General features: G+C 51.2%; 1 protein-coding gene and 1 long non-coding RNA gene across 2 annotated transcripts in view; one reads left to right on the top strand and one right to left on the bottom strand.

Moving 5' to 3' along the window:
- Positions 1–9,661, top strand: part of LOC110322915 — a 16,003-nt gene extending 6,342 nt beyond the window's left edge. Inside the window, exon 3 of the long non-coding RNA XR_002380611.1 lies at positions 9,651–9,661. This is a non-coding gene — a long non-coding RNA (uncharacterized LOC110322915). The remainder of the gene's footprint in view (positions 1–9,650) is intronic.
- Nkain1 (sodium/potassium transporting ATPase interacting 1) overlaps positions 1–20,774 on the bottom strand; it is a 44,134-nt gene that overhangs the window by 15,491 nt on the left and 7,869 nt on the right. The window lies entirely within an intron of this gene.

Raw genomic sequence — 20,774 nt, 5'->3', positions numbered from 1 at the left:
GAGGAGAGGAGAGGAGAGGAGAGGAGAGGAGAGGAGAGGAGAGGAGAGGAGAGACAGGTCACAGGTCTCTGGTGGTTGATTTTGGGGACTACTGTACAGGAATTCTTCTCTTCTGTGCATAGTGACCTCTTGTGCTTTGATGCAGGTATATGGTGTCCCCTGCTTCTTTCTAGAATCTCAGCAGCTCTCCTTCCAGCCCAGATCCCACTGGAAACCAGGCAAGGCTATCACTGTTAAGTAAAGAAAAAAAAGCAAAGCCGCAGAACAACACAAGTCCACTGTGTGTGGGGTTGGGGGAGCCAGAAAAAGACACTAAAAGCCCTCGACAGTAAAAGCAGTATCAAGAGCCGAGAAAGACAACAGTTATGAGGGGTGTCTCCGGGGAGCAGGGCACGGAGACAGGAGACTGGAGTCTCTAAAACACACACACATCTGGAACTGTGAATAGTTCCCAACTAAGATATGTGTTTAAGAAAGTTAAACCCCAGGAGAGAGCAGACTGACGGAGCTGCTGTGTATACGTCTGATTCAAATCCTGACACCGACACAAGAAAGGCTTTGGTTTGTTTGGTTTTTTTTCGGAAACAGGTCTCTCTATGTAGCCCTGGCTGTCCTGGAACTCACTCAGTAGACCAGGCTGGCCTGACACTCAGAGATCTGCCTGCCTCTGCCTCCTGAGTGCCAAGATTAAAGCTATAAAAAGCCAGGCACCGTAGTACATACCTGCAACCGAGGCACCGGGGAGGTAAAGGTAAGAGGGCCAGGAATTCAAGGGCAGTCTCGGTTACATATTGAATTCGAGGCCAGCCTGGGCCGCAGAGATGGCTCTGTTCATAAACAAAAACAAAACCAAAAACAAATGAACTGGGCTGATGAGATGGCTTGCTGGGTAAAGCGGTTGCTGCCAAGCCTGATCACATGACCCTGCAAGGCCTGGGTAAAGAGCTCAGTTCCTATGTTGGGGACACGGCTCATGTCTTTTTTTTTCTCCTCTAAGAACACCAGTGCCACATGTCCTAGCCCAGAGAAAGATATGGACAAGTGTGGAGAGTCCTCATACAAAGGGACAGAGTCTCCCGGACACTGACAACCTCAGGAGTCTACCTCAGTGTATTATTAAGTATCTGCTGTGTATGAATGTATAACACACATATATACATATATGTACACACACATATATAAAGGTTTGTTTATTTTAAGGACTTTGCCTGCATGTACAGTTATGTGCACCACACGCATGCCTGGGGGGTTGGATCCCGTGGAACTGGTATTACAGATACTTGTGAGCCATGTGGTTGCTGGGATTTGAACCCAGGCCCTCTAGAGGAGCAGCCAGTGCTCTTAAGCATGGAGCCATCTCTCCAGCCTGGTACTGCTTATATTAACCTTTGTGTCCATGCTACACTCCCATCCCAATCTCTGGAGATCGAGGCCCCAGAGCCGTGGAAGGCTCACATACGAAGATGCCAAAGAACTCGGTCGGGTTCTAGACACTCTGTGTGGCTTCCCTGCCATAGGCTCTCTGACGCTCCAGTATTTAGAGCTCCTGCCCCTAAGAGGCCTGCTGGAGGGGTCCTTCTGCCCTGGAAGTAGGCACTCTCTTTCCCATTTCAGATCTCTGTATCCAAACCTTGGACTGCCATCTGTCTGTCCTCTGGCCCTCCCGCTGTGGCCCAGTCCTCCCTCCACTTGGACTGGGGGGGGGGAGGTGGAAAGCAGTTGGCCATCACCTTCCGGGTAATTAATCCTCAGAGACCAGCTTGGAGCTTCAGTGAGGCCCAGCAGGCTGATCTGGCCAGTCTGGTTCTGTCAAGAGGCAGGGTCTTGGCCTCTGTATCCATGGCAACCCCAGCCCTTCATCTCAGTGGCCACTGACCCATACCCCGTTCTCAGCTGGGGGCTTCTTGGGCCCCTTCTGGATAACTCTGCCTCACTATATCTCTGAGCTGGCAGCTCCATTAGAGCCTGCTGACTGGTAGTGATCCAATTAACATACATCTACATTAATTTGCATAAACCCTAGAACAGCCCAGGGCAGGACCATGAGGGGAAAACCGACAAAAAAAAAAAAAAAAAAAAATCACAGTAACCCCTGTCCCTGCCCCCCCCCCCACTGGGCCTGTTTCTTTATTCACCATCTGGTAAATCCTTAGAGGCCACAGGGTGAAGTAGCACAGAGGGTTTTCAGACGTGCCTCTGTGACTCAGTTTCCTCCTCTGGAGAAGGAGACAAGGCTACACACCTTGCAGTGTTGTCTAGATTTATTTCCCAACTCCAGGACTACCCAACTGTCACCTCTGTCACCGGTTCTGTACCCAGGAAAGCCCCCAGAAGCCCTATAGAGCTCGCATCTGAATCTGAGGCTGCACTGCCCCCACCTCCCGCCTGGATGCCTCCCGCCTGGACCTGGACCCTCATTTTGGGGTACTGGCATGACAGATTCAAACCTGACTGCCAACTTGTACGTTTGACTTTTTCCTGGTACCTTCCTTCTACGGGCTTTGTCTCAGAGGTAGGGCATTCGCTATCCCACCCTTCCGGGGTGGAGCAGAGGGCCCTAACTCTGCTCTGGCCTCAGCACCACTAACGCTGGACAGCAGGAAGCAGTTTATGGCAACAGCAAGAGGCAGAAGGTGCTCTGACGTCAGACTGCTCCAGTTAATGGCGCTACCTGCCCACTATGTGGGCCTGGTTTTGTTTTCCGATAAGCCTCAGCTTCTCCATCCTATGGCCTCCCTACTTCCTGGGGTTGCGGAATTAAATGAGTTCACTACATTAGTATTAAGGTGGTGACAGGGAGGGTTGGGGTGGGGTGGGACAGCTTGGTCTATGAGGTCCTCCCTTCACCGGGACGAAGACCAAGTCTGATCCCCTTATATAGAGAGCGGAGCATCGTGGCGAATGCTCGCCCTTTTGGTTGTCAGCCTTTAATGGCTGAGCAGTCTCTCCAGTCCAATGGCGCACACTCACAATTCCAGGCCTGAGGAGGTAGAGGCAGGCAGATTGCTGGAGCTTGAGGGCCATCCTTAACAGTGAGCCTCAAGTCCCAGTGAGAAACAACAAACAAAACAAACAAACAAACAAAACAAAAACAAAACCAAGGTAGGAAGCTGGCTCAGTGGTTAAGAGCACTGACTGCTGGGCTGGTGAGATGGTTTAGTGGGTAAGAGCACCTGACTGCTCTTCCAAAGGTGCAGAGTTCAAATCCCAGCAACCACATGGTGGCTCACAACCATCCTTAACAAGATCTGACTCCCTCTTCTGGAGTGTGTGAAGACAGCTACAGTGTACTTACATATAATAAATAAATAAATTAAAAAAAAAAGACAAAGAGAGAGAGAGAGAGAGAGCGAGAGAGAGCGAGAGAGCACTGACTGCTCTTCCAGAGGACCTCTGATCAATCCCCAGAAACCACATAACAGCTAACAACAGTCTGTAATTCTAGTTCCATAGGATCTGACACCTTGTTCTGGCCTCTGAGGGCGTTGCATGCACATGGTACACCTATATAAGGTGAGACACCCATACACATAAAATACAAACAAGCAAATCCCCTCAAGGGTTTAAAAAGGAGAGCATATGAAAATAAACAAAACAACAGCAACAAACCAGGAAGCCGGGTCCTGAGGAAATCCCTGAGGTTGAGCACCTCTGGCCGCCACACAAAGGACCCCACACACAAGGAAAGGACCCCCCTGGAGAGTCCAGAAAGGCTTTAGAAGGGGGACGGCATCTGCATTCGGTGCTTTAACAGGGCAGGAAACAGTGTAGCCATTACAAGAGGGTATGAAAAGAGGGCAGGGGTGGCAGATGTGAGACAGGCTGTATGTAGTATGAGGCCACTTCTGGGTAGAGGAGAAAGGGAGAAGGATGGGGGTGTGATCTGAGGCTCAGTTGTGGTTCTGCAAGGCTTTTCCTTTGAGAGGTAATCTTGCATAAGGAAGCAAAAGCAGGGCATGAAATTAAAAAAGCAATAGATGGCAAGCATCGCCGGTGAATCCCTGAGCCTGAGGCAGGAGCAGGAACCTGTCCACATTACCTTGGACTGTGGGGTTTCTTGGGGCAAAGCACTTTAAGAGACAAACAACATCCTGGGCAAAAGGGGGACTGTATAGTTGACACTGGGATAGTACAGATGACTGGACAGGTGCAGCAAAAGGTGACAAGAAGGGGAAGTTGAGGCTGGACCTCAGGCTCAGGACTCATCTAATGGTCTAAAGGGCTGAGAAACTTTCTTTTTCTTTTCCCTTGGGATTTTAATTATGTGCACGCGCATGTGACTGCAGTGCCGATGGAGGCCAGAAGAGGGCATCGGTCTCCAGTAGCTGGAATTACAAGCTGTTGTTGAGTCATCTGATGTAGGTAGGTGCTGGGAACCTAACATGTTAACATGAACCATCTGTTCCAGGGGCAGGGAAAGGCTAAGCAGACAACCAAGGAAGTCAGGGCTTTTGAGGAGGCTGGACTGGAGGTGGGGGATGAGGTGAGCAGGTGTAGGGTATTCCTGGACAGCTAAGGACAACACACAGAATTCTTTTCCAGGCCCAGGTTCTGACTCTCCCAGAACTCTCAATTCCTGGCGATGCCCACGTTGCTTATGTTCCTATACCTAGACTATGAGCCCTCTCAAGGCTCTGCTTCCAGACCCAGGCTCCCAGCAGGCTTTGGGGCAGGCAGGGAAGAGGAGCTCTGAAGAGGAGCCCTGAAGGCAGGGGGAGCGGGAGAATCTTCTAAGCCAGGAAAACTCAGCACAAAGGTCTCCCCAGAGATGCTGGCTACAGACAAACATTCAGATAAATAAAACGGTGATTAATCAGATTCTCTGACTAAGTACAATGCGCACCACCCTATAATTAAGCCAAAAACTTCTGACAGAAAGCACCTTAATGGAGCTGGCACTTCGGCACAGAATTAATTATGACCAAGCTTAGGGCTGCAGGAGCAGTAAGTGGGGTGGAGACGGGGTGGGAGAAACCGGGAACAAAACCGGCCAGTTTTTTTTTTTAATTTCCCCTTTTTTATAGATGAGAAATGGAGGCCGAGGGAGGTTTTTAACACTTGCCAGAGGCCGCATGGCTAGCAACTGACAGAGTCTAGAGCTAGCAAAACACATCTCAGCCATCGAACATGGCCGGGAGGGCGTCCTAATAGCCTTTTGACGGCAGTATTTTCCAAGTTGAACTGCAGACTCCGCACAATCTCCATCAAAAGAGCAACAACCTTTGTTTTTAAAGAAATGGACAGGGAGCCGGGCTGTGTGGAGCATGCCCAGAACTTGGGAGGCAGAGGCAGGTGGATCTCTCCGGAGTTCTAGGCTAGCCTGATCTACATAGTTGTATGAGGACCGGTGGTGGTCGCCTCTGCATAAATGGGGTGTGGGGGTGGGATGGGGACGAAGCCTCAGAGGCAACTCTTGCAGAAGGACCTAACTGAAGACTGCCTGAGAGACCAAGAATTGCTGACAGAGACGACGCCAGCCAATCGGAAACTGCTGCTTGGACGAGATGTTTGCTTGGAACCAATGGGACTCGGGTGGGGGGTATAAAGGGTGCCCCTGTGGATTATTAAACAAGCTTGCAGCAGCATTCTCACCTGCTCCCAGAGTCTGTGCCCTTGATTCTGCACCGCCTCATCTCCAACCCCCAAGGGCAAGTAGGGTCGGGCAGCGGGTGGTCCAGGGTACAGGCAGCACAAAGTGAATTCCAGGCCAGGCAGAGCTCTACAGGGAAATCTTGTCTCAAAATATAAAAGAAGTAGATAAGCTGATCTCAAAAATCACATGGAAATATAAAGGAAGCCTAAATAACATTAGTCTTTAAAAAGACCAAAACTGGGGCTGGCAAGCTAAAGTCACTTCCCTTCCCACCAGATTAGGAAAACCTGACAGTCACATAAAGGTGGAAAGAGAGAACTGAGCACACAGAGTAGGTCCATAAACCTACATAGAACCCCTGGTTTACCCCGAATAAAGTGTATTTGTTTACATCTGCCACCAAATAGGATTGTCTCAGAGAGCTGCTTCATTAAGGATCACAGAGGGGAAGGTCTTCTAAAGAGCCTAGCCTAAGACTCCCAGAGGAAGGCTCTCTCTCCTCCAGGTCCTCCCTCCCCTCAGTTCTCCCACTCTTGATCAGACCAGATTCTTCTCTGTCTCCCCCCCCTCTCTGCATGGCACCCAGGGAAAACACAGACCTCAGACCCCCCCCCTCCAGAGACAAGACCAGGAACTACCATGGAAACCCCCCCGCCCCCTCCCAGTGGAGAGCCAGGAGACAGTATGACAACTCAGGTTGGACCAACCTACACACAGATGCCACGTGTGAAGCTCTTAGAAACATAGGCCTAGCAAGGTATGGTAGCGCACACCTTTAATCCCAGCATTCAGGAGACAGAAGCAGGCAGAGTTCTGTGAGTTTGAGGCCAGCCTGGTCTACAGAGTGAATTCCGGAGCCAGCCAGAGTTATATAGTGAGACTCTATTTCAAAAGACACATGACCTTGGATTAGATGACAGCTCTTTTGTTATGATGCCAAAATCACAATCAGCCAAAAAAAAAAAAAAAAAAGGCAAGTTGAACATCATGAAAATAAAGAACTTGCTGGACCTGAGGCAGAAGAATCTAGAGTTCAAGGCCCCCTTGAGCTACAGAGTCGGTCTGAAGCCAGCCAGGGCTGTATGATTCTTAGTCTCAAAAAATACCCCTCAATCCCAGCACTCAGGAGGTAGAGAGTTCGAGACCAGCCTGCTCTACAAATTGAGTAGTCAGGGGCTACAAAAAGAAATACCCTGTCTCATCACAGATACAGACACACCGACACAGACAGACATGCACGCACGCACGCACGCACACACGCGCGCGCGCACACACACACACACACAGAGCAAGCAAAATTACTCTGTTTAGTTCTCTGAAGGAAAGGTCCAGGAAGACCGCTACAGTGGGCACGGTCAGTGGGGTGGCAATGGGTTAATGCAGAGGTCCCCTGGAGAGAGAGGGGGGCCTGGAACACACCCATTTGGGTAGAGCCAAGGGCGCGGCAGACACACTAGGAAGGGCTACTGTGTCTGGCGGACCGAGCTGGCAGAGCGAGCGTGGAAGCAGCCTGCCTGGGTCTGGGGAGTGGGGCTAAATGCCACCCTGGAAATATCAGTCGCATGATGTGGGGTCACCCCTCCTGGCTGATGTCACACTTCCTATGACCCGAGCAGGGAGACAAAGCGTCCCCATCCCCGGCTGACTTAGTGGCCCTCCTGCCTTGAGGCTCCCGGGAAGGAAATGCTGATGAAAACCAGCCTCACTGCTATGGCAACGGCAACCACTTCTGCCTAAGAGCCAGGTGGGGAATTCTGCCCAGCAACAGCCCTGGGTGTCAGGAGCCAGCAGACGGAGATTCACAAAAGCCCCTCCGCCCCAGGATTCCATCCCAGGCTGGGATCTCAGCAGACACCAAGATCTGGACAGCCCTGAAAGGTGACCACTGTAGGCTAATGCTCTGAGTGGGACACGTTAGTATTAGCCCTGTGGAATGGATGAAGACTATGGAGGCTTAAGGGATCCCTTAGCACCCTTTCTTTTGCACAGCCATCACCCTCCACAGGCTGAAGGTTTACTGCTTAGGTGTTAAGAGTCATTAGCATAAAGGACTCAATGATAAATAGACGGAGGGAGAGTCTCCCACACCCACAGCCACTTTCTCTGGTTATCTTCCTGCCACAGGGGGGGTGGGGTGCTTCATTCCAGTCTGGCCCTGTGAAAAGTTATTTGGGGTCTGTGGGCAGGAGTGTGGTGAGATGGGGCTGCAGGAGAAGGGAGGGCTGCACAGGGCATCCCAAGGGGATAGCCTACTGAGTGGGCTTGACAGATTTCTGCTTGGAACTTGAACACGGCATGATGACATCGGCTAAGATTCTGCACGCACTGCCGGAATCCCGCTAGGTGCCAAGCTCTTGCATAGCCCATCTATCTCATTCAGCCCACAGGACTACAAACGAAGGGTTGTCACCCCACCCTTCAATGGAGGGCAGGCTCTAACCCAAGATCTCTGGGCTACGCAAGGCAATCTTCAGCAAGCCAGGCGGTGTGGCCAGAGCCCAAGCTCCTAACCAGACACCTCCAATCTGCCCTGGGCAGGCCTGGAGCTTGAAGAGGAGTGTCAGATGGGCAAAGGGGACAGAGCCCAGTCACCTCTTGCCATCAGTTCCTGGCTCTGAGCCAGAGTGCTGGGGCAGAATCTATGTGGGGGTGGGGGAAGTATCTGGCTGTACAGGAGGCCAAGGGAGCAGGTAAGGGAGGTCTGCTTCATGGAGCCTACTGTGTGCTAACACTGAGTAGGGCTCATTGCACGAGGTATTGTACTACAGCTCCGGAGTGCCAAGAAGAGACAGTGGCAGCCGACACCCTATGCCATGTGTCGCCTGGTACCAGAAAGCCTCGAACCATCTGTCACAGACATGAGGGGCAGACTCAGATCTTCGCACTTTGGAAAACTGAAACACAGAGTCACCAACAGGGCTGGAGTGCCAGCTCTTCCCACACTCACGGCCCTGTCAGCTGCTCCAGTGTCTCTCCATGCAGGACACCCTTCCTGGGTTCATAGGTGTCAGCGGGTTGGAGCCCTCTCTCCCAGGAATGTCTATGATCTCCTATGACTTCTTCAGTGAGACTTCCTGGCTGTGGACCGCCTGCCCTTCCCCATGAACCCTCCCAGAAGCACCAAGACCACAGAGTAGGTTGAACAGCAGACTCTTGCCCACGGTCGCCCAGAAGAGAGGAGCCAGCTGTTCCAGGTATTGTCTGAAACTGTGTTCTTAAATGGATGCCCAAGAGAAATGCCATCAGCTTTCTAGGATAGTGTTTAAGGGACCCCTGATACCAGGGCCCTCATCCTCCCCTGGGGTAATGAGGAACGGAGACAGGCATTGGATCTTGCCCCTTCTCTAGGCCTGTGCTACAGGGATGTTGTCAGGGTGTCAGGGACCCTTCTTGTATCCCAAGACCCTGTGCCTGGGAAACATATCCAGGAGTCATAACTACAGGTTTCACAGACATACCTCAGAGGGCCTGGTGGTGGTGGTGCATTAAGGCTGAGATGACTCTAGGCACTGTTTGCCAAGCCTTGGTTAAATGCCAGCTGGACATGGTAACTCACATCTATAACCCAGCACTTAAGAGGCTGAGGCAAGGGGTCAGCCTGGGCTACAGGGTTCCATCAGGAGAAACGGTTCGGTGGGTAACAGCGCTTGCTGCCAAGGTTGGTGATCCAAGTTCAATCCCCAGGTCCTTCCCTTCATGGAGGAGAAAATCAATGTGTGCAAGTTGTTCTCTGACCTTCCTTCCACACATGCACCATGGCATGTATGCACACATTCTTCTTCTTACACTCGGGAACACACACACACACACACACACACACACACACACACACCTTGTGCTGGCTAGTTTTATATCACCTTAACGCAAGCTATCATCACTGAGAGGAGTGAGCCTCAACAGAGATAGTGTCTCCATAACACCTGGCTGTATGTAGCTGCGCCTCACCTAGGTAGCACAGTGGAGCTAGCCCTGGTGGCAGGGGTTCAGGTGAGATGGCTCTGTCTCTCCTCTGCTGTGCTGTGGTGTGGGTGAGATGCCCTGTCCCAACCTGTGGCAGGCAGGCAGCAGGTGGGAGGGCTGGGCCCCAAGCTGAGGGAGACCTGGCTCTGCCCCTCACCACCTACAGCAGTCAGGACAGTGGCCCTCCACCTTGTTTGGGCAATACAGTAGAGGTGTGGTGTGGGTGTGGGCGAGCCGGACCCAAGGGTACTACGAGAGTGGGAGAGCTGCCTCTTGCCAGCTGCAGCATTGGATGAGCTAGCCGGGGCGGGGCTGGAGAGCCCACCCCTGTGGTGTGGGTGCAAGAGAGCGTAGGGTGGGGGGACACTGACATCAGCTGACACCCAGGCCCAGATCCAGGGCTCTGAGTTGGCCCACCCAACATCTACCCATCTATGAACTGTTGGAGCACGTGAAAGGGCCTGTCCTGCAGATCCGAAGTTGCAGGATCTCCATGACATGGGGCAACCACAGGATATCCAAGAGGAATCCTGGTAAGGTTCCAGGATCGATGGTGTAGCTGAAGCCAGAGGCCTTGTATCAGACCAAGGAGTCACTGCAACGAACATCTGCAAGCAAAGAAGTGTGGACAAAGGGGTATTCTGTGGGACACACCGTGACACATTACAGCTTCATGATGGGATTTTTTTTTCCCTATTTTTTTGGGGAGGGGGGCATTGTGAAACTAGAGGATGGATATAAAGGGATGGGGAGATGAGCGGGATTGGGGTTTAAGATGTGAAATTCACTAAGAATCAGTAAAAAGTTAAAAGGAAAAAGATCGGGCTGCAGGCAAGCCTTAAGAGTATTTTCTTGATTAGTGATGGCTAGGGAAGGGCTTAGACCACTGTGGGCAGTGTGACCCCGGGCTGCTGGAGCTAGGATCTACCAGGAAGCCAGAAAGCAGCATTCTCTGTGCCCTCTGCGTCCGTTCCTGCCTTCAGGTTCCTGCCTTGTTCACGTTCCCGTCCTGACTTCCTTTGGTGATGAACCCTTTCCTCCCTGAGGTGTTTTTGGTCATGGTGTGTTTTACCACAGCCGTAGTGACCCTAACTGAAACAATGCCAAACAAGCAAGCAAGCAAGCAAACAAATGAAAGTCAGGGTCAAAACCACTGAATCAAAGAAACAAAAACCTAGGTGTCAGGTGTGGTAGGTGCCTAGTCCACTTGATGGACAAGGGACTGGCTCAGACAGGCTGAACAATGACTGCCACTCATGGTGGGGGAGCAGGCCACTGCCCAGGGCAGCTGGGTGGTGGGGAGGGGGTCCCTCATCAAACACTGGATCCAAGAGCACCTTCATAAGCCACACCTCTCCACCCCTGCTACTTACGCCCCACTTCCCGTTGGATGAGCCCAGGCTCCCACAAGCTCAGCCTCAGACAGCTCCTCACTTCAGCAGAGGATGTCTGTCCCTGGTGGCCTGTCTTGGGGATGACAGCTTGGGGACAGCAGTCCACTCAGAAGGCTTACAGGGCTACTGACCAGCAGACAGACAACGACAGGCTGAGCAGCTGGCAGTGCCTGAGGCTGATCAAGGCCCGGGGGGAGCCTATGCCCGCACCCTACTCCCAAGTCCAGTCCTTCCCTTAACGTCTGGGGGAAGACTAGCAACAGAGGCTTACACATTTATCTGGATCTGAACAATTAAAAGTTACAAACGGCTGGGTGTAATGGACCACGCCTGTAGTCCCAGGGCTCTGAAGGGATAGGCCAGACGATCGCTGCAGGTGAGAGACCCTCATACTAAGTTCCTGCCCACCCTTTGTTACACATCAAGACCTTTTCCTAAAAAACAACCAAAAATAAAAGTTATGAATGAAGACAACAAACCTCTAAATAAAGTATGTTCTGTTTTGTTTTTTTTGACTTAGCGGTATGAAAGCCAGTCTCAGGCAGCCTTGCCATTTCTGGAAAGAGCCTCATATACAGGGCCACTGTCAGCAACAGCTGGACTTGCCCCACCTCCTAGTATCTGGTCTGCCTCTACTGGGCTCTGCTGTAGAGTGAGTAGGCTCTGATCTAACAGCAAGGGGCATGGCCACCAGAGGAGGTCCCCTAGTAATGCCCAGGTTCCCTGTGAGGACTGTGATGTCTGTCATGAGCAACAGGCTAAATCCTTACTGGAGACACTTTCAGAAGAAAGTCTCAGGTTACATGGGGGCAGTGCAGGGTTTGAAGAGCTTGGGACTCAGCACTAGGAATATCAGGTTCAAGTCCCAGCTCCATCCCAGAACAGGTAAGGCCCAGAGAACTCCTCTGGTCTAGCTTGCTCCCTGGTTGGCCTGAGAAGGTCTGTGCCCTCCTTACTTCTCTTCTCAGTCCCATGCTGACCTCCCCGGGGAATCTAAGGAGCCCTTTCTCACAGACCTTTATTTCCATTTCCTTCCCTTCAAAACTGTTGTACAAGTGCACCTGTGTGTGTGATGAGGCACAGATGTGGAAGTCAGGGGACAGCTTTGTAAACTCATCTCTCTGTCTCTCTCTCTCTCTCTCATTACACCTTTACTTGGGTTCCAGGAACCTAACAGGTGGTGGTGGGGGAAGGAGGCAAGAATTAATTCCTCAGCAAGTATCTTTACCCCCTGAGCCATCTTGGCTGCCCTTTCTTTTGTTTTTCTTTTCTTTTCTCCCCCCCCCCCCCCGAGACTGGGTTTCTCTGTATAGCCCTGACTGTCCTGGAACTCACTTTGTAGACCAGGTTGGCCTCGAACTCAGAAATCCGCCTGTCTCTGCTTCCCAAGTGCTGGGACTAAAGGTGTGCGCCACCACGCCCGGCTCTTTTGTTTTTCAAGACAGTTTCATGAAGCCTAGACTGGCTCTGAACTCACTGTGTTGCAGCTAAGGACGACCCTGAGCTTCTGAACCTCTTGCCTTCCCCCCTTGAGGGCCAGCATTGTCACTGATGCGGGCCAGCATTGCCACTGATGCTATGCTGAGCTACTATACTCGGGACCTGACAGATGTCAAGCAAGCATCTTCCTGCCCGAGCCACATTCCCTGCTCTGCATCCCTCACTCTTCCGGTCCAGCACTCAGGGTGTCTCCACATTGCCACTGGCACCTCTGAACCCCAGCACCTGGCACAGAGTGTGACCAGCCAGTGTGTCACCAGACAAATGATCCATGAAGCTCTTCACTCAAGCACCCTGTCATCATCAAAGGCATTCAGCCGGCTATGCTCAATGCCAAGGCTCTGGGAAAGGATCCCAGTTAAACCTGGGGAAACGGCAGGAGAGTCAAGGAGAAAGAGATGGATGGGCTGGCCAAGCAGATGAGGAGGAGACTGAGAGAGACCGCCAAGGTGATGACGACTTGGTGGTCAGATGAGCACGGCTGACCGTGGGGACAGGGAGATGGTGGGAAGTGGAGACTGGAGTTGAGGGCCAGTGAGATGGCTTAGCGTGAGATGACACATGCTGCTGGAACGGAATGACTGGCAGCCTTGAGTTAGATCCCTGAGACCCACATGCTGAAAGCAACCGCCTAAAGTTGTCCTCTGGATTCCATGGGCAAAGCTATGGTGAGCACACACGTGTGCGGGATGCACAAGCACACCCCAGCATGTTCAAAATAAGTAAATGGAAAAAAAAAGAAAGCTCAGTAGGCCAGCCCGGGTGGACCACAGGATCAACGACTGATTCCGTTTGGTACCCGGACCACCAGCAGCAGCATTGCCACCGGGGAAGTTGTTAGAAATGCAAATGGAAAGCCCTACTCCAGACCTACTAAACCAGAAACTCTAGGGGATAGGATCTAGAAATACTTTGTTTCTTTTAGACAAGATCTTACTATGTAGCCCTGGCTGGCCTGGAACTCTACTGTAACCCAGGCTAGCCATGTGGAGACTGTCCTGCCCTGTCTCCAATACTGAGACTACAGACATATACCACCACCCCACCTCACAGAAATCTGCAAGCCCTCTGGGCGATCCTGACACCCACTCAGGCTTGAGGAGGTAGCTTCAGGCTATCTGGAGGGCAGGAAGGCAACGAGGCACCATGGGAGGTCTGAGGCTGAGGGAGACAAGATCAGCATGGCGTCCCATTCGGATCCCCCGGCAGCTGGTGAAGATAGGTCAGCTGGATCCGGGGTTGATGGTGAGGGCAGGTAAACTGTAGAGGGTCCACCTCCAGTTGGCTGGAGCCACAGCCAGCAACACAAGGTAGCTCTCTACTTGAAAGGGAGGGGCCATGGAAAGTCATGGTCCCTGTTGAAGGTAAGGTCTGTTGCCAGGGTGACTATCTGTCACTCAGAGAAGGGGGGGGTGGTCTCACAGAGAGGTCAATGATGGGAAGTTGGTTGTCATGGCAATTTCCCCTAAGGTAGGTAAGGGAAAAAAGACTAGTTGTCTCCAGGTTGCCCCAACAGAACCCTCCATTTGCAAAGGAAATCCACTAACTACCAGCCCCTGAGTATGTCCAGCTCTTCACCCCGGCTCTGTCCAGGTCCCAGCTGGCTCCTTTCTTTGTTCACCAGGAAGCAGCAACCTCTTGGTCTCTGACCATGGGCTAGAGAGGCTATCTCCATGGCTACAACCTTGGTAGCCATGGTGACCTTCCCTCAAGAGGCCAGGGCCTCTCAACCTCTAGGCCTTTGGCCTTCCTTTGCTGAGAATGCTGGGGTGGGGGCAGCGGCCAATCTGGGGATGCTGACTAAGCCAGAGGTGGGGCACAGGGCACTGAAAGTGGAACAGAGATGTGCCGGTCCTAAGGAAGGGCACACTACACAGTGTTCAGGGCTCTCAGCAAGGAAGCTCGGGATGATGCAGGCCCAACCTCGGTCAGATTTTGTCATGTCCTAAGCCCCAGTATTCCCACTGTAAATCACGGTCAATGTCTACACAATGGTAGACCCAAGTTTACCAGAAAAGTGAGAAAATAGAACCAAGCGGTGTGTGTGTGTGTGTGTCCTGCCAGCCAGTTCTGCCTCTGTCCTCCTGTTCCTCATAGAGTAGGTGCATTGGAATCCTAGTGGCTTCTCGCTAGTGGGTCACCGAGCAGGTGAAATGTCCTATAAGCCAAAATATCTCAGCTCAGAAATGTCTCATAAGCTGAGCATCGTGTGCAATGTCTTTAGTCCCAGCACTGGGGAGGCAGAGACAGGCAGACCTCTGGGAGTTCGAAGCCACCTCGTATATATCAAGTCCAGGCCAGCCATCGATAAGTAGTGAGACACTATCTCAAAACAAAATGATTAACAACAACAAAATGCAGCTCAGAAGTACTGGCCAATGGCCCCTTTATTATTACTTTTTCTTATAACTGTTTGCTTCAGAGATGGGGTCTTATGTAGCCTAGGATGGTCTCATACCTTCTATGTAGCTGAGGCTGGCATTGGCCTTGTGGTCTTCCTGCTTCCACCTCTCAAGTGCTACCTCTGTTGCTTTTGAGACAAGGTTCTTCCTATATGGCTTAGACTGGCCTCAACCTCTCCATCCTCCTGCCCTGGTCCCCAGAGACCTGGGATTACAGGCCTACACCATCACACCCGGCTTATTATTAATATTAATCATTTGGCAGTGAATGGGGCCTTGGCTGGGAAATGGCTCCCTCCAGGTGATTTATAACGTGCTGCCATCCCGGCAGTCCTCATTCGCTCTGGTGTGCTAAGCGGGCTTGCTGGAAAGCAGGAGCCATGGGGCCTTTTAGTTTTCTAGCAATGTATGGCTGGGGATCCCTGATAGGGTGAGCCCAAGAGCTCAGCGCATAGACCGTTGGGAGACTCCTCATAGGAGATGCATGGCAATGCGGAGAGCCCTCCTCCGGAGCCCAGAGAAGCACTCGAGTACTTAAGTTTCTTTGAGAGTGGTCCTTGTCCCTGCTGAGGGTGTTCCTATCTCTGTGGGGGAGCAGAAGCTGAGTGTGCACAGGCTGCAGAAGCTGGGGCTACAGGGGGACTCCCAGGGCCACCCCACCCCGCTGGCGATAGGAGTGGCTCTAATTACGTTCTAATTGCTTTCTTCCAGGCGGTTTCTTGGGAGCCAGGGAGTTCAGAGTTCATGAATAAATGAAGAAGGAGGAAGCAAAAAAAGGATGTTTATTGATCCACAAATCTCTCCGTGCCAGAGTCTGCCCCACAAATGCTTCAGTCTGCAGTCCTGGGGAGCTTGGCGTGTGTACAAACATGCACATAGACCGCTGACAGACTCCTCTTACCCTGTAACAGACTGGAGGCTGTACCAGCAACCCCAGCACTCTAGAGGCTGAGGCTGGAAGATTGAGAGTTCAAGGTCATCGTCACCCACCGGGAGTCTGAGGCTGGACTATATGACGTTTCATCTCAACAGATTCTTCTCACCTTACAACAAACTGGAAGAGCTTAAGAGTCCTAAAGTTGGGCTGGTGAGATGGCTCAGTGGGTAAGAGCACCCGACTGCTCTTCCGAAGGTCCAGAGTTCAAATCCCAGCAACCACATGGTGGCTCACAACCACCCGTAACAAGATCTGACTCCCTCTTCTGGAGTGTCTGAAGACAGCTACAGTGTACTTACATATAATAAATAAATAAANTCTTTAAAAAAAAAAAAAAAAAAAAAANTTAAAAAAAAAAAAAAAAAAAAAAAAAAAGAGTCCTAAAGTTACTTCCGTTCCCACTTTCAGTGCCACCCCTAACTTAAAAGGCAGCCTTGGGCAGACCACAAATCATCTCTAGGCTTTGGTTTTTGTTTTTGTTTTTTGTTTTTGTTTTCTGCTTAGCACCAGGGTGGAGTTTATGGACACTCCAAAATAAATAAATAAGGAAAGAAAAGAAAGTCAGTCCAGTTTTTCACGTCCCAATTAAGGAATGAGGGAACAGCCCTGAGCTTTTCCAGGTAGGCAGCTGACCCTCCAACCACACGGGATGCTCCAGAGAAAGGGCACCTTGGTGGAGTGAGATACACGGTCTCTGGATGTCTGCTCTGCCCCTCGGGGGCTGTGAGGCCCTGGACAGGGTGCTTAAGCCTCTGGGTCTCCAGCTTCTCCATCTATTAAGTGGAAAGGATAGCACGTGTGGAGAAGGTTCCAGAAGGGCAGATAACCCTCACTCTAGCGCCCAGCACCAGTTAGGACTGTCAACACCACCAACACTGCGCAAGCAACAAACTTCTGTCTGCCATTATCAACCAGGTCGTTAAGGGGTAGGGGTGGGAGTGTGGCTCTCAGGTCAGCACAAAAGAAAACAAAACAAAACCAGAACAGAACGCCCCATCCACCTTACAATGACTCAAGGCGCTCTGATCAACACCACAAATTAAGTGGCCTACTTTGCCTAACCCGTCTGTGTTCCTAGGAGCTAGCACATAGTAGGTGCTCACAGATACTATTGTGAGTGGGGAGGAGGCTGGAGAGCTGGCTGTTAACGAAAGCCCTTGATCTGGGTTGGCTGGCAACCCACCTGTAACTCCAGTTCCAGGGGATTAGATACTTTCTCCCCCTGGCTTCCTCTGACTCCCGAATACATGTGATACATATATACTCAGCAGGCTAACACACACACACACACACACACACACACACACACACACACGATCGTGGGCTAGTAAAATGGCATAGCAGGAAAAGGTGCTTGTAAGAAAAGTCTGGTGACCTTAGTTTGAACCTACATAAAGGTGGAAGGAGAGATGTACTGTGGCATACATGTACACACACATCATTCACACACATGCAACAACAATAAATACAATTACAGGAAAAAGAGTGTGAAACCAAAAAAAAAAAAAAAAAAGCCAGGTGTGTTGGTACATACGAGTACAAGTTGGTACAGCACTTGGGAGGTGGGAGCAGGCTGGTCAGGAGTTCAAGGTCACCCTCGGCTACCAACCTCCAGGCTAGTCAGGCTACAAGAGACTCCATCTCACCAGTAACAAAGAGGCTCTGCTTCTAATGACCAAGGCAGGGCTGGCTAGATGGATAACCAGATCCATTTTCTTTTTTCCAGGATCAAGGCACAGTGCTGGGTCTGATGGACAGAAGCTACCTCACATCCTCAGCAGCAGAGTCAGGCCAGGGAGGGATGGCGGGGGATCCTCAGCACACACTAACGAAAGGAAATCTTTTAAACCTGTCTTTACTTCTGCTGAGAGCCACAGTGTAAGGGGCTGGAGAGATGGCTCAGAGGTTAAGAGCACTGGTGGCTCCTTCCGAGGACTCAGGTCCGTTCCCAGCACCGATTGTGGTGGCTCACAACTGTCTGTAACTCCAGTTTCAGGGGATCTGACTCATCCTCTGGCCTCTGCAGACACTGCATGCATGAGGTACATGGAGGTAAAACACTCATATCCACGTTTTTGTTTTTTAGAAGAAGCCACAAGCCGGGCAGTGGTGGCACACACCTTTAATCCTAGCACTTGGGAGGCAGAGGCGGGTGGATTTCTGAGTTCAAGGCCAGCCTGGTCTACAGAGTGAGTTCCAGGACAGCCAGGGCTACACAGAGAAACCCTGTCTCGAAAAACCAAAAAAAAAAAAAAAAAAAAAAAAAAGCCACACACAATGTAGAATTCTGGCTTTGGGTACCAGTCAGACATGGCTCTGTGCTTCTGTCCATTCAGAGTCCTGAGCTGAGAAAAGGCAAAGCTGCTGTGTTGACTTGACATGGCCCTGGTGAAGCCCAAGGCCTTGGGCTTAGATCCCATCCCTGCTGCCGCCTGCTGTGGCTGCAGTCGTCCTCAGATGCCAGCTGTCCACCATGCATGGGTAGATCCGTGGGCTAGAGCAGTTAGCACAGTTACAGCTCACAGTGTGTCCTAGATGCCTGGTAAACTTCTATGGAGAGACCGTGTGGTTCACTTCATAAGTGGGGAAACAGAGCCCTAGAGAGGGGTAGGGAGTTGTCTAAGTTCACAGAGCCAGATAATCCGAAAGCCAGGGACAGCGGGAGTGTCCATACCTTGACCTCTCCATGACTCAGAGATGCCAGAGCAGATTCCCACAGAATTGGATCATCCTGCTTATGGCTAAAGGATGAGAGGATCTGAAGTTCCCTAGTGGCTCAGGGCCACTCAGGATCTCCCAGTGGATCCAACGCTGGCTTGTACAAGAAGGAGTGTTGGAGGACAGGAAGAGCTGACCTACCCTCCTGACCCACCTAGCTAGCCCTTCCACTTCCAAGGTGGCTGCAGAGGCCATGGATACCATCCAGGGGTCCGGGACCACAGTACCATTTGTCAGCTTTGCATGGTGGCGGCAGGCTCATCTCCATGGCAACGGTGCAGTGTGAAGGCATCTCAGCATCATTAGGGAGCGCCGCTGCGTAGTATAAACAGAGGCTGCAGTAGATTACACGCCTGTTATGAGCAGTCTCGGGCTCGGAGCACTGGTAATTATGCCTAATTGTGCATTTAATTGTGTAATTGAAAACCCACATCTCTGGTTCGGGCTGGGGCTGCAGAAACCGGCCCCCTCCCTCCCCAAAGCAAAGAGGACTTACGAGCTAACCTGACTCTCAGAAACTCGGGTTCCGTCTTCTCAGGCACAGGGTAAAATGTCTACATTTCTGATTCCAGAGTCCTGAGAGCCACCAGCCCCCTAATTAAGGAGGGGTCAGGAAGAAATAGGTTCAGGGCAGAGGGACCTAATACACTTCTCACTATTTGTTACAGAATTTTATGCTGCTAGGTATTGTCCTCTCAGGATCCAGCATCCGGTGGTTCCAGAAATCTGGGTCATCTTTAGATTTATTATATATCCAATATCCAATATATATAAAATATATATCAGGCTGGGTGATGGTGGGGTACAACTTTAATCCTATTATTCAGGAGTGAGAGGCAGGTGGATCTCTGAGTTTGACTAGCGTGGTCTACAGAGTGAATTCCAGGACAGCCAGGAATACATAGAGAAACCTTGTCTTGGAAAAACAAAACTACAACAACAAAATTGTATCTATCTATCTATCTAATCTCATCTCCTTGAAGTTACCCATCTTGCACACAAATTCTCAATCACCACTGTAGACAAGTTATTCACCAACTGATGACCAGCCCCAACACAGATAGCCGATGGCTTCTTTTGGGAAGGGCACAGGGTCAAGGTGAGGTAGAATCTATGTAGCCCTTGAACCCAGTCAGCCCTCCCAGCTGGGCTTCTGTTGAGTCTCAAAATACTTACAGAGTCCAATACTCTCTTCCCATTTCCCATCTCACAGACTGGGACTCCAGGTCACAGTTGAGGGCGCACTGCACGAGCCAGTCCCCCTTTAGGATCCCCTGCTCTCAAAGGGGTCTCCTTATGACACAGAGGCAGGTTTTGATTACCTCAGTTTAGAACAGTACAGGGGGAAGCGCAGAGATAATCTTGCCCTTCGCTACAAAAAGGCAGGTCTGGAACTCAGAGCCCAGACTGATCACGAGTCCGTGTTCCCCGAATCCACCCCCGTACCCCCTTATATCCACCAGCTTTGCTGAGAGGCAGGACCAGGAGACGAGAAACCCATGGCTAACAGCTCACTCCAAGCCTCTGTCTGTGTTCAGTCTTCCACCCTTCAGGAAGAAGTGTGTGTCCGCAGGCAGAAGGCAGGTGTATACTGAGGCTCAAGGTTCTCAATCTCTGAATAACGCCCGTTCCTTTCTAGGTCAGGGCGGGGGAAGTCAGGCATAAGGCACTCATCAATACTCCATAGCTTGGAGCCTCCTCTTCCTCCGTCTTTTTAACAGGGTCTCATGTAGCTCAGGCTGGCCTCAGACACAGGGATAACCTTGGCTTCTGATCCTTCTACCTTAACTTCCTGAAGTGTGCAAGGGCTACGACTTTCAGTTTACACGGGGCTGGGCCTGAACCTAAGGCTTCATGTGTGCAGGACAGCAGGCTTGGCAGCAGGTGCCTTTATCAGCTGATCGGTTTCACTGGCCCCTTGTAAGAAGTATCATTATTATAGGAGGTGGAGAAATGGCTCAGCGGTTAAGAGCACTCACTGGTGGCCTTTCCACAGGATGTGGGTTTGAGCCTCAGGGCCCATACAGTGGCTCACAACTACCTATATAACTCCAGCTCCAGGGAATCTGAGGCTATCTTCTGGTTTCTGTGAGTACCAAGCACACACACACACACACACACACACACACACACACACACACAGAGGCAGGCAAAACACCAATACACACAAAATAAAATAAAATGTGTGTGTGATGGGAGAGGCATACGTACCATGAGAGACAAAAGACAGTGGGAACAACTTTGTGGAGTGTGTTTTCTCTCTCTCTCTC

The sequence above is a fragment of the Mus pahari genome, chromosome 6, assembly GCF_900095145.1.
Source record: "Mus pahari chromosome 6, PAHARI_EIJ_v1.1, whole genome shotgun sequence".
NCBI lineage: Eukaryota > Metazoa > Chordata > Mammalia > Rodentia > Muridae > Mus > Mus pahari.
The sequence above is the reverse complement of the archived record's forward strand: the minus strand, read 5'-3'. Positions and strand labels throughout refer to the sequence as shown.